The 17643-nt window shown below is 34.5% G+C and overlaps 1 protein-coding gene across 34 annotated transcripts in view; it reads right to left on the reverse strand.

Moving 5' to 3' along the window:
• foxp1b (forkhead box P1b) overlaps positions 1–17643 on the reverse strand; it is a 291166-nt gene extending 273523 nt beyond the window's left edge. For 17 of the 34 annotated variants that reach the window (XR_012407405.1, XR_012407404.1, XM_073953190.1 and 14 more), the window contains exons 1-2: positions 17136–17251; positions 9415–9484 (exon numbers count right to left, since the gene is read on the reverse strand). The gene's annotated coding sequence lies outside the window, so the exon portion shown is untranslated. 34 annotated transcript variants of the gene reach the window in all.

Here is a 17643-nt window from a genome sequence, read left to right on the forward strand (position 1 = left end):
CGGCAGCATGGAAAGAGCCGGAGGAGATGGGGATGATTTAGAGCTCTTCTCTTAGACGTGCTGACAAGGTTAGAGGGTCAACACAGACATTAACAGGTCAGTGTGTGGCCCACTTGGGGACAATTACTCCTGGCCGCGGCTAAGTGGACACTTGATTGAACACGACAGTGCTGGGAATGCGCCATCCCTATAGATAACAATTCTAAGGACCATTTAGGATAAAAAGCTCTTGTGATACGCGCCTTTATAGCCCAAATTCATCTTTCTTTGCGCTTTTAAAAAAAGAATGCTGGCAGTGTGATCGAGGGTTATTCTCTGGGCAGGAGGAAGAGAAACATTAGAGAGAGCTCGCATCCTTTGATGCTTTCAGAGAGATCACACAAGAGCAAATACAAGGTGAGGGGGTTGCCGGAGAAATCTGTGAGATGCTTTATCTCAGTTTAGAAGATTGTTTCCTTTATCATGCTGAGCCTGTTATTATCTGTTTTGATTGTTTTGTTTGGGTTTATAGTCGATTACAAGCTGCGATATAATTAAATTCCAAATCAGAATCTGCAGCATTTACAATTTGATGATTGAGGTAATATGCACATCCAATTATTGCTGTTATTTGTAAGGTGCTAAAACAATCATTTTTACTGCCTGAATAAAAATAAAAAAAACACACAATTGGCTTGACTTTTACACACTGGCAGCATACAGTACAAAGGAGCACTTGCCAAATTTTACGCAAAGGGATGGATTCAAACCTCTCTCCACCGCAGTATGTTTAAAAAATTTTTTTGTTTTTTCACAGATTTGCTGATCACTTTCGAATACAATAGTTTTTTGGGGACTCCAAGCCTAATTTTAAAAAACTGACCAATGTTTTGAAGGGCCAAAAAAAACTTTTCGAAAAGAAAATTCAAGAAATTCTAGATACTTTCAAAAAAGTATGTTTAAACAAGATGGCTTGTTATATTTAAACCTAGAAAATTTGCATTTAATTCATAAAATAAATTGTATTAATTGCAAGGTACACACACAATAACATGAATTTCATTTATTCATTCATTTTCCTTCAGCTTAGTCTCTATTTCAGAGGTTGCAGAATGAACCGCCAACTATTCCAGCATTTGTTTTACGCAGCGGATGCCCTTCCAACCGCAACCCAGTTTTGGAAAAACACCCATACACACTCATTCACACATACACTATGGAAAATTTAGCTTACCCAATTCACTTATTGTACATGTCTTTGGACTGTGGAGGAAACTGGAGCACCCAGGGAAACCCACGCGAACACGAGGAGAACATGCAAACTTCACACAGAAATGCAAACTGGTCCAGACTCGAACTACCGACCTTCTTGCTGTGAGGCAAGTCAGGCAACAGTGCTAACCACTAAGCCACCATGCCACCCAGAAAAATGTCAACTTTTGAAAATATTATCAACACATTTAATTCAGAATTAAAAATCAATTGATCTTCCATTCTGGTAGCTTCTTATTAAATATATACTATAAAATGACAAATACTTATCTATTCATTTCCAAACTGAAAGATTACATTCTGTCTGGTGTTCAAATTCAATGAATGTTTTTTTTTTTTTGTATACTGGATCATCGATCATGCAGTGTGCAGCTAATTTGGGAAGTAAAAGAGTTTGTAAAGAAAAAGAAAAAAAAGTGCATAACAAATAATTTTTCCTAAAAGAAAAGGCCGATTCTGAATTCCTAAAATAAGTCACTTTCAATTTAATTCCTTTTCTGTAACTGGTCTATGAAGATACATAACAAATTTGAATAATGCCCACTTATAGTTTTCATTAGCAGTCTATAATCAACATCTGCATTTTTGAATTGACACTTTAGTTGGATTTGTAGAGGTTTTTGTTTGGCTGAAATGTTGCCACAGGCACTTATGAATATCCAGCCTTAATGAGCAAACTCTTGTTAATGCTAATGTGGATGAATTAAGCAGCTATGCTTGCACTGGAGGTTTGTGTTGATCAACTAGTTTTCAAGTGATTCATCATTGGACTTAGGGAAATTAGAAAAACTGTGAAATTAGGTCATGCTAAATGTATATTCTGAGAAAATGAAAGTGTGTTTTCTTCTCATCGTAAGAATGTACAGCTAATGTAGGATCATTAAGTATCTTTAAACCAGCATTAAATAAGTTAAACATCTCAATTTAACTGTACACAACCTCAGTAAGTAGGAGATTTCTATGCAACCAAAACAAATTGTTTGTTACTACCAAACACAACAGGTTGCCACTTGTGTGTGTGTGTGTGTGTGTGTGTGTGTGTGTGTGTGTGTGTGTGTGTGTGTGTGTGTGTGTGTGTGTGTGTGTGTGTGTGTGTTTGAGTGTATGGGGGGGGGGCAGCTTCTTTCAGGGTGTGTGTAAGTTTAGTAAAAAACAAGCTAAATGAAAAAAAGGTCTTTGGGTTGGTGTAAGCTGAGCCTGTATAGTGAAGGTTTCAGGGCAATGGATTGTTGGCTTGTTTACTTAAGTCTTGGCAGCAGAAAATTATCTCCACATTGTCCTGCTCCTGCTGTTGGCCTGGGCAGCATCGATTGCAGCTGTAGAACGCTAGAGAGATGCAGAGGACACAGTTCACTTAAGCCGGGGCGCACACTGTATGAGTTCTGCCACGATTTTGCTGTTGAGACCAATTTTAAGAATCATAAGAGATTTCTTAAGTCGCAGAGCAAATGTTCTGACTTTATCTATCGTTCTCTTTTCCAGTCAAGACATTATCAACATTAGCACAGTACTGCTTCATTTTGTTTTTAGTAATAATGTCATCTTCATGGTTTAGAATAAAGGCATGAGTGCAGGAGATTTTCAATTAGGTTTACATCAGGACTCTGAAATGCCCTTTTCATAATTTCAATGTTTTTATCTTGAAGAAACTGCTTTAGTCATTGCTGGGTTACAGGGGGCTCGCTGTCCTGGCTGAAATTTGCTGTCAGATTGGGTGATGAACACAGGGAAAAAACAACATGTTGCAAAATGAGCTTCTGATAAACATTTCCATTCACTCTGTCATATAACTGTATAAAAGACTCAACTTCTACTTCAGAAACACTAGCCAAACCATCACACTTTCTTCTATACATTTCAGTGACTTCTGGACATGCTTTAATCTTTCCCCAGTTTGATGATGTACATTGTGTTTTTCAACAGACTTAAATAAATCAAATACAATTTTCATCACAGAAGTGAAATTTGGACTAGTCAATTGCTCACTGGGAATCTCTGCATTATCCTATCAGTAATGTATTTATCCTCACATGCGTTTGTCCTTCAAGTATGACCGGTCTTTTGGGGGGACTTAAATGAGTTAGAGACATTGTAAAGATGTAGCATTCTAGAATATTTACTGGAATGACCAATTTCTCTTACTACGGCTGAAAGTCTCATCCCTTTGGCCTTCATATGACCTTTTTACCATTGTTTACCAGTCAACGCTTAAAAATTACCACAGCCCGGGAGCATGTGGGTGTAGATAGATTGCTAGGTGACCATCAACCATTTTTCTCAGTGGATGACAAGCTGACTAAACATTGCAGCAACTCTGATACAAGTTTTATTTATGGAGAAAACTAAAAAGCAATTCTGTGTTCGGGTGTTCTGTGTGTGTCTAAGATAATTAGTCTACGGAATGTGTATATTATAAACAAAGTATGAAGCTGACCGGTCAGGTCTTGGCTCGCAACGTTCTGAAAAGTTAAGATGTTTTCAACTGGGTGCAGCTTGCGCGTCACTCTTAATATGTGCAAGTAAGTCATGCGTTCTCCTTTGGAATGCTTGAATGCAGAAAAGACGGAATATGTGAACGGATGCTGCCTGCGAGAGAATAGTCATTTTTCAAAATAAAACTTTTTAAAATAAAACATTGTTCAGACTCAGATAGGGCTGCACCATTGATCGTATTATTATCACGATAACGGTATTTGTGGCCAACAATCCAAAATTAAATATCGTCGCGATTTTACAGTCTAATGACCAAGCCCTTATTTTAATGGGTGGAATTTACAGATTGTACCACATGACAAGCATGATGTGACTGCGTTTTTCAAGGAATGCAAATGTTGATCAGGTAGACTTTGCTCATGGCTAGTCGTAACTTCACAAGGTAACACAAAAAAACCTCATTAACCAACTTAAAAGCCACCACAAAGTGGCTGTCATCATTAGGTTTCTGAGCTCAGGAGAATTCTGCTTTGTATTTCTCTATCCATTACTAACATCACTAAACCAGACAACGTTTGTTTTATAAGTTGACCAAATGTTCGCAGATTCAGCATTTTTTTTTCTGATGCGTTTGCCAATTATGCAGACAAAAGATACAACTGTTTCAATAAAAAAAAGTCATTGTGTCCTTGTTTATGCAGGTATTGAGGTTCGCTTTCATCAATTTGATGCAACTTTTATTATTTACAAGAAAATAAAATGTAGTTAAAAGTTTCAGATCAATTACGCTTAATTTATGAAAAGACTAGCATATTTTATGCATTTAATAATGAAATGGATAACAAATTTCATTTATTTCTGATTAGACCATGCAATTTATTCTGTTTTACAGTTTTAACATGTACGCTTTTTTTAAATAACATTTGTTTAAAAAATATTTTAGCACATTAAAAGTAATTAAATTACCTGTCTTTACATTTAAAACTTTATGCAAAGGATCAGGAATTGATCACACACATGCAAAAAAAAAAAAAAAAAAAAAAAAAAAAGCAATCATCCAGCACATGCATCGCTCTCATGCTCTCACATTAAAGACTATACACATAAAATAAAACATTCACAAAGGTGTATCTTGTAGAAAAACACAAATTCACGGGCACTGCTTTTGGCTTTAAAAGAATCAACAAGATTAAAAAATATATAATTTGCAGAAGAGAAATGACAGGAATTTTGCAAAAGAAAAAGATTAAACATGTCTGGACTGTTAAAAGAACATTCTACTTTATATATTCTTTCAACTCCAATACAAAAGCTAAGATTATGAATGACGGAGTGTAAAGCCATCTCTCCTGCATGCTTTAGCAGCGCGTCCCACTGTTTATAAATGAGAGAATGCGCCGTTTTACCTCAAGGTATTTAAATAAAAACTAACACCGAACATAAAGTTAAACTAAACTGCACAACTATTGTGGTTGCACCTACGGGATGCACAATACAAGCCATTGTTTTAATTTGATATTCGTAAAGTAAGGCCTATGTAAGCCAACCGCAGATGCTTTGTCATGTTGGACGTGACACTCTGCTTTAGAACTTATTAGTTTATTACAATAATTACACTTAGCTTTGTCATCGTTCTTCATCACATGTAGAGATTTTTTGAGCATATTGTTGTATCATGTTGTTGTATTTTTTGAGCATGAATGACGTAGTAATCTTGCGGTCCATCGCTAAACAAATGTCTAGATTATTATTGAAGGTGTTATCCAGTGACAAAGTTCTTGGCGGTATAGCGAGTGAAAAAAAAAGTGCATGCAGAAATTAGACAAGAGAAATCAAAGTTTAAATTATTTAAGAAGTATCGGATTATTAGTATCTAATCCCACCCAGTTTTATTACATGTGTTTTTTTTATATAATTGGCTTTGAAGTTTAATATTGATTAATTATCTAGGTTAATTAGGTTGACTAGGCAAGTTATTGTATAACAGTGGTTTGTTCTGTAGACTATAAAAAATATATAGTTTAAAAGGGCTAATATATATATAGATAGATAGATAGATAGATAGATAGATAGATAGATAGATAGATAGATAGATAGATAGATAGATAGATAGATAGATAGATAGATAGATAGATAGATAGATAGATAGATAGATAGATAGATAGATAGATAGATAGATAGATAGATAGATAGATTTTTTTTTAATAGCTTTAAAAAAAATAAAGCTGCTTTTATTCTAGTTGAAATAAAACAAATAAGACTTTCTCCAGAAGAAAAAAAAAATTATCAGACATAATGTAAAAATGTCCTTGCTCTGTTAAACATCATTTGGGAAATATTTAAAAAAGAAAAAAAAATACAATAATAATTCTGATTTCAACTATGTATATACACACAAAGAAGGAATAATCGTCATTATTAATCATGATTAACATTTTGAGCAAAATGATCATGATTATAATTTTTTCTGTTATCATGCAGCCCTAGACTCAGATAATAAATAAAACCAAAATAATTAATGATTTCTTTTGCAGCCCAATACCAATTGATCCATGGACTGGTACCAGTCTGTGGCCCAGGAGTTTGGGACCACTGCTTTAGACCACTCATAGGTTGTTCTGATTTCTACTCTATATTATGCAAAAAATCTGTGACTTTTACCAATACAGTTTACCAGTGGCTGCTACCAATTTTGCACAACCTGAAAAGCAACAATTGTAAAGGACAGAAAAACAAACAAACAAAAAAAACCTTAGACACAGCCACAGTGAGACCCATCTACATGCAATGAAGTGTAAAAGTGTGGCAGAAAATAAAAGAGGTTAGGTTGGAAGGTGAAAGTGAGAAAAGGATAGACACAAAGCAGAGAGTGGAAAAGAAAAAAAAAACAAGGAATAAATAGATATCGAAAGGGGATGCAGAGAGCTTGAGGGAGTGAGAAGAGAGAAAACACCACAGCATTGTCTTCCACACCTTCTAAAAATAGAAATTTGTTCAAAAAGTCTTCAAAGGCGAGAGAGAGGGGTGAAAAATCACTTATCCAACAGTCTCCTGGACTATCCCATTACCATGAGAGCCCAACTCCAAACATTTCACTTTACCACAGCTCACGTGAAGCCAAGACGCTTGGAAGTGATGCACTCTCAAAAGGAAGTGAGCATCTCCTCTTTTTACCTCTCTCCCCTCTGCCCTCATTAACTGGGCTCCTTTCCAATTCATTTAGGAAGCCCCGAGAGCCTGCCTTCCTCTGGAATTTACTGAAATGACACAACATTAGCAGATTTGCATATGCAAAACGGGTCAAGCAACAGGCACTCGCTGCTCAATTGACCTATTGCTTGTTGTGGCAAGCCGAGTTATTCCCACGGAACAATTCTGTAACCAAGTGGGCGTCATGCGAGTGCCATCTGGGTAACACTTATTTAAGGCTGGCAGAAGTCCCGTGGCAGCCCGCCTGGCGAGGAGGAGGAAAGGGGGAATAAATTGCATCATTTACTTGACATCCATTTGCCATCGAGCCCATTTAAAACCCATGACTAAATAATTTGGTTATTCGAGTGCCAGTTACCACTGTCATCCAAATTGTGCGGTGTATGTGACACACGGCAAGACTGTCAGACGCACTGATAAAGGACAGCTCTGTGAAGTTTAACCATGCGAAAACGCGTCTCTGTAAGCATATATACAATTGCGGTGTATTTATACCGACTTCTTCTAGACCAGCGCTATGTTAGTGATGAACAGGTGATGAATGCTGTGATTATGAAAACCAATGCATTTTAAGCCAAGCAAACATGTTCTAATAATGTCTTGGGTTTGGAGCATCTAAATTCAGGATGTAAATAACAGGAGAGGAAGAAAATGCAAACTACAGAATGGCTATGCTTTCAATGTTACTTTGACCATTGAGTTTTTTGCTACTTCCTTATTTAAGTCTTTGCTGTTTGTTTTGATTACTTTTATTGCAATATTTTGGTGGCTAAAGTAAAATGGGGTTTTAACTGAACATAGTGGCTTACTGCTCACATAATGTCAGGCCCTTGGAAATTAATTATTTTACCAATATATATATTTTTTTCAGTGAACATATTCCTGCATTACATACTGTACTTACAAGTCACCTTTTCTATTATTTATTTTTAAGATCTTTTTTATCCTCATTAAGAATTCATTAATATTATAATTGTTAGGAAACTCGATGTAAAAAGTTCAAACACGCAGACCAGTTGTGTAATAAATGCTTAAACTAAATGATTATTAGCAATAGTAATACTTTCTGTAGTGCATTTCATTGCACCATAGTAATAACTTACTGTTGATTTCTTAAAATTAAACTATTAATATGACAGGTGGTTGTGAATTGTCCATCACATTCTTTTTCAGTCAAAAACTTATTAACATTAGCACAGTACCATTTCATTTTGTTTTTAAAAATAATGTAATCTTCATTGTTTAGAATTAAGGAATAGGTGCTGGAAATTTTCAATCAGGTTTACATCAGGACTCTGGTCTTCCCTTTTAATTATTTCAATGTTTTCATCTTTAAGGAACTGCTTTGCTCATTTGCTTGGTTACAGGAGGCTCATTGTCCTGACTGAAAATTGCTGGCCGATTGGGTGATGAACACAGGGAGAAAACTGCAAGTGCAAATGAACCTTCTGATAAATTATTGTTGATTTCTTAAAATAAAACATCAGTATGACAGGTGGTTGTGAATTGTCTGTGTATACATAACATTCATAATATAACAATATGACAATAAATGTAAAACATAGTTTAATAAGTGCATTAGGGCTGCACAATATATCAATTCAGCATCTATATCATAATGTGAGCATCCGCTATCATCACATTGTATAGATACGTTGGGATTATAGCTGCCCAAGAGACACACTTCAGAACACAAAATTTAAGTCACTGCAGAGTTTAACTATAATGAAGTGAAATGTTGTAATTTGTATGTTTTTAAGACTTAGGAGAGGTGCTCAGGCACAATACATTCAATTGGAAGTTTAATATAGAATACTTGTAATAAAAATTATTTATAGAGTAAAGACTTTGAGAGTCATTTTTACATTTAGATTACCATAAATCATACACTGTTTCACTTGTATCCTTGCTTTATTGTATATACCAACACTCACTATTACCTAGTTTTGTATTAGCATGCATGTTGAGATATTGGCTTCTTACTTATAAAGTACATAATCTGCAAGAGTTTATTCTACATCCCTAACCAAATATCTAAACTACCATAATTCTTATTAATAAGGATTAAATTAGAAGTTTATGAAAGCAAAACTCATAGTTAATGGTTAAAAATGTTAACAAAGAGAATTGTTTCACCAAATGATTGAATAGCCCCATTTGGAAAGAAATTGTATGGTATGGACACAGTATATCGCAACATATATTGCAGGAAAAAAATATCAAAATGTTAAATTTTACCAATATCACGCAGCTTTAATTTGAACTAATTCTGTTTTTAAGAATTCTGGGATTACATTTTTTTTTTGTATCTCAGAAATTATAGGGCTTCTATTGCTAATACACCTTACATGCAATAATATAAATTACAGATGATAAACTCAAATTACAGGTAAATATAGTTTGATATATAAATGGTGACTAAACCATTTAAAAATACATATATTGAAACAATCATTTAAAATAATGCAAGTGGTCACTATTTTTTTTGACCATGTCACAAAAAAGTATAGAGTTTCTTACTGTTTCAAGAGGTGACGGAACAGATGATTGTAGACTCTACAATTAAATTCCTTTGGTCTCGTTGAGGTATCTAAAAACACATATATATTCATTATCAATCAGTGTTGCATGACTTATGAATATGAATTATCAAGACTTTCCTATTATTCAAATAACAAATGAAAAAGCCTCTTCAATCTAAAGTCGGTTCATCCATTTCTCGTTAATCAAAGATTAATTTGTTCTAACAATTACACTAAATCATAGAAAACAAAAAAAAAGAGTACTATAACCAATAAACTAAGTGATAAACCCTCCTGAAAGTATCCATTCAATCACTGTAAACAATTGCATATCGAGTTCACAGAAATGCACTCAAAATTCCCATCACGCTGCTCTATGATATTAAATCAAAAGATTGATTCTCTCAATATCCAGCTTTGAAGTTCACTCGGCATTGGCCAATTGATCAATCCACGCTTCAGAAGATCGTACATTATGCTCATTCATAACATCAAAATGCTTTTAGAGAAATATCCAGTAATCCCCAAGTACATTTCTCAGGCTTCTTTCTCAACACTTGCACTAGGAAAACAAAGAACCAACAAATGGTGCTTTATTGTTAGAACAGTTTTTAGAGGCTTGGATATCACCACCTGTTTGCCTCAGTATTACGCATTTGTAAAAAGACAACGCTTTAATTTTTGTCTGGCAATTTCTAAACCTGAAACAATGTTCTCATGGAATTTCATAATTATAACAGCAAGTACACAACACAAAAATCATGACAGGGTTAATAAAAAATCTACGAGGATCTTCTTTCAAACAGCATCTTGAGGTGAGGTGACAATGACTCAAACTGATTCACTTTTAGTCGGTTTCTTAAAGCGGTGAGCAAAAAAGGCTGTACGTGCCCACTTTCATGTGAACGAGGCAGGATTGCTGCCGAGTTAAGCGTTTAAGATAATTACCGTGCTTTTATAATGATCCGTCCAATAAGGCCTTACATATATCAAATAAACAAGCAACAACACGTCAATTAAGACCACCCGAATTGCTTCGAAGTTCAAACCAGCAAATAGGCCACATTTTGGTATAAACACACATACAGATGTAAACAGAAGATCAAAGAAAACTTCCATCGGTTATTCCTCCTTTGAATTCATTTGAACATTCAATTGAAAAAAAAAAAAAAAAACAAGAAACCTTCTTGCAAAAACTAATTAACATGCATGCTATGATAAGGTAATTAGTACTCGAGCCGTTTTCCTGATTAAACATACTCTAATTGAGAGCACGCTGCTATTGAGAGGGAGGAAAAACTCTATTCCCTTGGAGGGCACTTAAACGGTGTCCCTTTTACAAACACGTAAGCAGAGACAAAACACATGTTAATTAACAGTCAACAATATTGGCCACTTCTCTAACTTCTCTTTTTAACAATACATTTTAAGGAATACTTTCAACACAATGTCCTTAAGATGCAACTCTTATAAGTTGGTAAGTCTATTAAGAGCAAAGATAATAATTTTAAATATACATAAATTAAAATATATAAATAATTTTGCTGTTTTTTTAGGTTTGGGTTTGAGTAAATGGTAATTTTTTATTCACTAAAAATCTGATTTCTTCCAACATTTCTTCTAAATGCCAAGTAAAATTATTGTCTTTGGGTTCGTTTTGAATTTTTTCATTCATTTGATTCAAATTCAGGGTCACACCACCAACCACATATATCTCCCTCTGTATTCTTTAACCTATATAGTAGACATTCATTATGTTTGCTGTGGATCCAGTGAAAATGTTTGCAGGACAAGTGAAGAACTGAACTACTGGCCTGATAAAAAACATATATCCTTATTGTTGAGCTTTAGCAGATGATGGAAGGGCAACACATTTCCATGAAAATTGTTTTGTCAGGGTGAAATATGGATCTGAGATCATAGCAAAGTCAAGAGCAATGTGAATGTACTAAAGCCCTCATGATGAGGCATCCAGCCATGTTTATACATTTATCATCTGTTATTTGATGAAGAAACACTGCTCTAATTGGAGAACTACAGAGGTTGGGATGAGTAAATCCTGAACTGACTCTGTAAAAAAACAATGATGTAAGCCAAAGATGCCTACAACCATTGATTTAAACAGATTAAAACACATGGCTTTGTGGCTTCTTTAATTATGCATGGCTTATGTGGATGACAATTTGTTAATTCATATATTTTATTAGTTTATAAGTGAAAAACTAAACTTAAATATAAATAATTATGATAAATGAAGCAAGAAAACTTATATTTTAGAAAAAAGGATTTGAAAAAGAATCTACCTAAAAAATTTAAATCAAACTCTCTGTTGAGCCCTACCTCTTGCAAATTAAAGCAGATGAGGAATCACACAAGAAAATAAATCTACCATATGCATTTCCTGCATAAAGTAGCTTTTTCGGCTGTTTCCTTTTGAACTCAGATATCAATATCACAGAAAAAGAGAGGTTGTAAAGAATTATTGCACATTATGCTCTACATAATTGACAACAAATGCAGTGATTCAAATTCCTGGAAAGAGCAGCCTCCTGCAGCTTCAGGATTGTCTGTAAAATTCAGAAATGCAGGCATTGGCTGCTGCTCTTCAGGGCTGGATCACTGGGAAACTGATCCAGCGAGCTGATCCCGGCTCAGCTGTCAACTTCACAGCTGGCATAAAGGGACTTGTGAGCATCACACCATTTCAACATTTAATCCAGCCTCTAATCCAATCCGTTTGGATTTACAATCCAATAAAAGAACAGCCAGGGTGACTATAAACCAACTATTTCAAGGGTTAAAAAAAAAAAAAAAAAACTTTTTTTTAATGTACAGAGCATCTTGATCACTAAAAATTATGCATAAATTCAAACTGTTTTCATTCAATTTTGCTACATTTTTATGAATATAAATATAGCACGCTACCAGACAAAAGTTTGGACAATCAAGTTACCCAGATTTAATATAAAGGCTCATCCTTAAAAGCTTGAAATTAGATTATCAGATTAGATTTTTTTTTTTAAAAAGAACGATATGAATGAATGGATGAGGAATGAATAAATGTATGAATCAATCAATCAATCAACCAAATGAATTCTAACTTTTGACTGGTGATGTACAAACTGATAAACTAGCAAAGAAAAATGTCCAAACTTTGACTGATGGTGTAAAACGATATTGCAAATAAATAAATAAACAAAATTTTAATTTCTGTAATGTATTTATTTACTAAAACAGAATGGAGAAAAATTAAAGACATTAATAGCTTAATTATACTTATATTCCGGAAGGATTAACTTAATTTACTGTGATAGTGAACCGTAATGATGCAAAATAAAAATCAGCTTTGCCAACAAAAACAATTAAGCTTTCTTAAATATATTAAAATAGAAAACATTCATTTTTATTCCACAAATTACCATATATAGGTGTGCATGTGTGCTTTAAAATCACTCTACATCTATTTAGAAAGATAAATTGGTCATTTTTTATTCATCTGATATCTAAATTCTCTGAGTGACGCATTTAAAAGTAAAAAGTGACAGCATGCCTCCTACTTCTATAATTTGCCATCTAGTATGAAAATGAAAAAGTGCTTGGATTCCTCTGTGAGACTTTGAGGCGATAACAACAAGCTATAATTAACTCTAAACTCTATACTAGCGCACACTGACAGTGTCCAGAGTTGCCATCGAAACAAGAGCTTGTCTGCATCCTCCTCCTCCCCATCAGCAGTCCAGCGTCTGGCCAACAGTCGGCCTTTCCAGCCAGACAGCCCAGCAAGCCACACGCTAAAGAGGGACAACAGCTGCCCGAACACACAGCAAGAAACAGGACGCAGCAATCTCTATCCTACGTTCTGAAACTTCACACATTATTCGCCACTCTGTCTTTAACCTCGACGATTCTCAGATTACAGTTCACTTAAGTGCACTTTACCTCAGTGAAGTAACATGTTAATCACCTTTCTGTCCCAAAACCACCGCACACATCTGAGTCATCGTGCTCTTTTGCTTGATTGCAAGTAAATCTGAAAATACGAGCTAGAATGTGCAAGCTTTTACTGTAATGTAATGACAGAGGCACATTTTACACAGATCTATTTTTAGTACACTTTTAATTACTTTTATTTGTTTATTTATTTATTTATTTTAAAAGCAATATATCATGCACTCAAAAAAATACCTATTTGCTGTAACTTAATTTAACTACACACATATTTCCATAAATTTAAGTCATCTTATTCCATCTTAGTTTATTTTTTCTGAATCAATTAAATCAAATACATTACATTTGAATTTGGGCTGCACAATATATCGTTCCAGCATCAATACAGCAATGTGATCATTCGCAATAGTCACATCGCGGGCATACGCAATGTTGAGTCTGGTTTATAATTTATCATTTCGCAAGTGTTTTCTGTGGCCTGTGACTGTGAGGGTTTTAAAAGCATTCAGGCATAAGTAAATGTACAGTTTGTAACTTTAAAAAAAGGATTAACGATTCATTTTATTTAATCGTAATGAAACTAAGAGGATGCAGTATTATTTTACATTTAATTATTCAATTACTGTATACTTCAATACATTTTGACTCAACAGAAATGCTGTTTATTTAATTAGCATTTTTTTTTTATTGAATTTATCTATGCTTGTAGATTGTTTGTTATATGTTATGCACCCCCTATGAATCATCCCAATCAATCTCAAATTATAAATTCTTTCCAGTTTTTCCAACTCATCTAGAGAAATTGTATTCATATCACAATATATGGCGGTTCATTCCGCTGTGGCAACCCCCGATTAATAGAGGGACTAAGCCAAAGAGAAAATGAATGAATGATTCACAATATACAGTACATCATAGAATAATATCCCAATGTGTAATTTTTCCAATTTCATGGAGCCCTAATTTGAATTGTCTTGTAAAACATTTACTCTTGGTGACATTAAACTCTGACAAGTCTTCCTCTTTACTTAAAATATTCACTACATTGCAAATGTCCAATTCCAGACAAAATATGCTAGCAAACATCATCCACTACTCACCAATAAGTCATACAACCAACTATTATTGTGTTGTCCCAACAAATAGTTATTAAGTTAACTATTTTAATTTTTACAGATTTAAGTGGATTCAACTAAATAATAATAAATTGCTAACTTTTTAGGAATGGTCTTGTTTCAGTTCGTTTCAGACACACAACATTTACCGTAAGTTTATTTGTCATGCAGCATTTATTTAAAAAAACATTATATATACTTTTTATTTTAAATAATTCTTTCTTCTTATAAGTAGTTTTAAATTAAATTATAACGCTATAATAATATTAATAATAGTAATAATAATTATTATTATTTATATTAGAGTGATTTCTGAAGGATCATGTGACTCTGAAGAGTAATGAAGCTGACAATGCATCTTTAAAATCACTGAAATAAATGATTCAATTAAATTCTAAACTACTTTTGAACAGTTATTTTATGGTGCAATAACTTTTCACAATTTTACAATTTGTGCTGTATATTTCATGAAATAAATGCAGCCTTGGTGAGGAGAAGAAGCTTATTTTAAAACTTTTTGAAATCCTAGTGACCCCAAACCTTTGACTGGTGCTGTATATATATTTTATTTAAAAAATAAAAAAAAGGTAGAAGATTTGTATTTTCTTTGAACATTAGTGCATCCTCTTCATATTAGAAAATAGGTAAAATGGGTGCCATTGAGCACCAAGGCCAAAAAAGTTGCAAAGAAAAGTTCAGCCAGTGCTTTTAATCCCAGGTCAGTCTGCGTTTGCAGAGGTCCATTTCTGCATAAGTGAGCACACAAACTCCAATGGCTGTTCAAACAGTCTCTCTCTCTCTCTCCCCCTCTGTCTTTGTCTCTCCCTCTCAGGCAGCTCATGACAACGGCCCAGCAGCAGCACTGTTTGATCTCCAGTGTTTTCCTTAATCTGGGTTGTCAAGGTTCGCTTGTTGGAGGCTGTTTACTTTACTTCTCCGACAAAAAAAGCATCTCTCTTTTTTGTCTTCTCCTTCCCTCAGACAATGACTAATCCAAAGACCTGAGCCTTACCAACACTAGCTGTTAAAGCTGCTACTGCTTCCTATTTTAAAGTGTAAAATAAAAAGAAAGATGAAATCTTTTATAATCAGTGAGGGTAAGGCGATAAATATTACTATTAAATAAATATTATAATAAATATAATGGTAAATATTATAATTAATAAGTGGAACTTTGTTTATAAACTTTTTTATTACAGCCATATTAATAAGCACACAGACACACACACGCACACACATATGTGACTTCAAAAAGCTTTTTCCTACCACTTTTTAAAAAAATGAATTCATTAATGCTAATAAGAATAAATACAATTAATAAGCAGTTTTAGTATATTTCATTTTTATTACAACCATAACACAAATGCACAAACACAAAAGATTTATTCATTTCCATGTATAATAAAATACTAAAATTAAAAAAGTACATTAAATGATTTACATTTATACTTCTATGCAGAACGTATTAAAGCATAACACTTTAAAGCATGAAAAATAAATAGCATTTATGTGATATCCTCCCTATTTGGTCTGTTACAATCACCAACACGAAATAATAAATAAGTAGTATATTATTAAATAAATAATACTACATTCAATTTATTTATTAAATTGCATTTGACTACTTTTTCTATTTAAATTGAATATGTGTATGCCTGTACATGTATGTGGGCTAACTATAAACATGAGTAAATTGATAAAACATGACATTTCATTCAATAGAGAAGTGTAACTTTAATGCTGCGTTGAAGTGCCACACAACAACATGCAGTTAAGTTTGTTCCTCGATGTTTTCTAACTTTTGCTAGACTTTTATTAAGTTAACATTTATTCACCGGTTATGGTCTTCCTCGTCGAAAAAGTATCATTACTGACACTTGTTACAACATAGTCTTGTTGAAAACCAGATTTGCTCGAACTACACCTCGGCTGTGTCTCAACCCATGAAAATGAGTCTCAAGCCAGCATTTGTTTGAAACTGACAGGCGCTTTTGATACCCATATGATGCTCAGCACTTCTGTCTAGTTAGGGCAACTCGCTAGGTTTTGAAACACAGCCTGAAGTAACTTTAATTCTAAAAGCTTCTACGCCCAACTCCAGAGCCCAACCGGATGATAGACCGCGCTTAACTTTTTTAATACAATGACAATTAAAGTGTTGCGGTATTCAGAACAGTCTTCATTAGAGCTAACAATGCTTTATTAAACTCCAAACGAAGAGTCGCAGCAACAGAAGTTTGTTTGTGGTTGAGGGAACACGTGGGGAAAAGACCCCTATTCAACCGAAAGAAATCTCGGCTCGCAAACTTTTACGCCACCGATAACGAGCGCAACGCGATTTCAGTACAATCGCTTCTACGCGTCACGTCACACCACAACTGTCATACGTTTGTAAACACATGTTGTTGTTTCCACAAACACTCAACAGCGTAACAACTTGCTAGCCACAGAGCTAACTTCTGAAAAAGTAACCAAACGCTACAAATGAAACCCATCTCTCCGACAGCAGTTATTGCACACGCGGTCAGTAATGTTGCTTGTTAATTTGCTTATTAGCCCGTTACAAATAGTGAGCCAACAATTAGATAACAAAGACAAACTGTCCTTATAACGTTGCCTTAAAATGCTGCAGAATGCTGGAGGAGAGTGAACTTACCGGGCTTTGACAGGGACGCGAGAGACGCGGAAATTTCTGAAGATAACAAATTCAACTCTTCACGCGATTCTGTATACCACGCGCGCGTGCTATACAACACACTGTAAATAACCAACAAACATATCACTCCGCCAGCGGTACTAACTTCAGTTGCAAACACTGTACTGCGAGCAACGCTGCCACTTCGAGTCCGTTTCACGCCGCCTTTCTTCACGGAGCTGACTTGGATGTTGTTACACTTTATCGCGTCTTATACACACACTCACACTAAAAAAAGAGAGACAATCGCGGATTTGGATGTTGTTATTTTTTTATGTTCTACGACCGTTGACGTCACATCCACCTGCTTGCTGGGTAAACAACATTGCAGATCTTCGCGCTGCAAAACAAAAGTGTGTCAAAAAGTCACAGATAGGTACCTTTACTTAGAATAGAGATAGCGGAGCCTTTTTTCCACACACGACATACTTCTATAACAGATTCGCTTGCTAGGTAGTTTGGAAATGAT

This window comes from Danio rerio, chromosome 6 (assembly GCF_049306965.1).
Source record: "Danio rerio strain Tuebingen ecotype United States chromosome 6, GRCz12tu, whole genome shotgun sequence".
Taxonomy (NCBI): domain Eukaryota; kingdom Metazoa; phylum Chordata; class Actinopteri; order Cypriniformes; family Danionidae; genus Danio; species Danio rerio.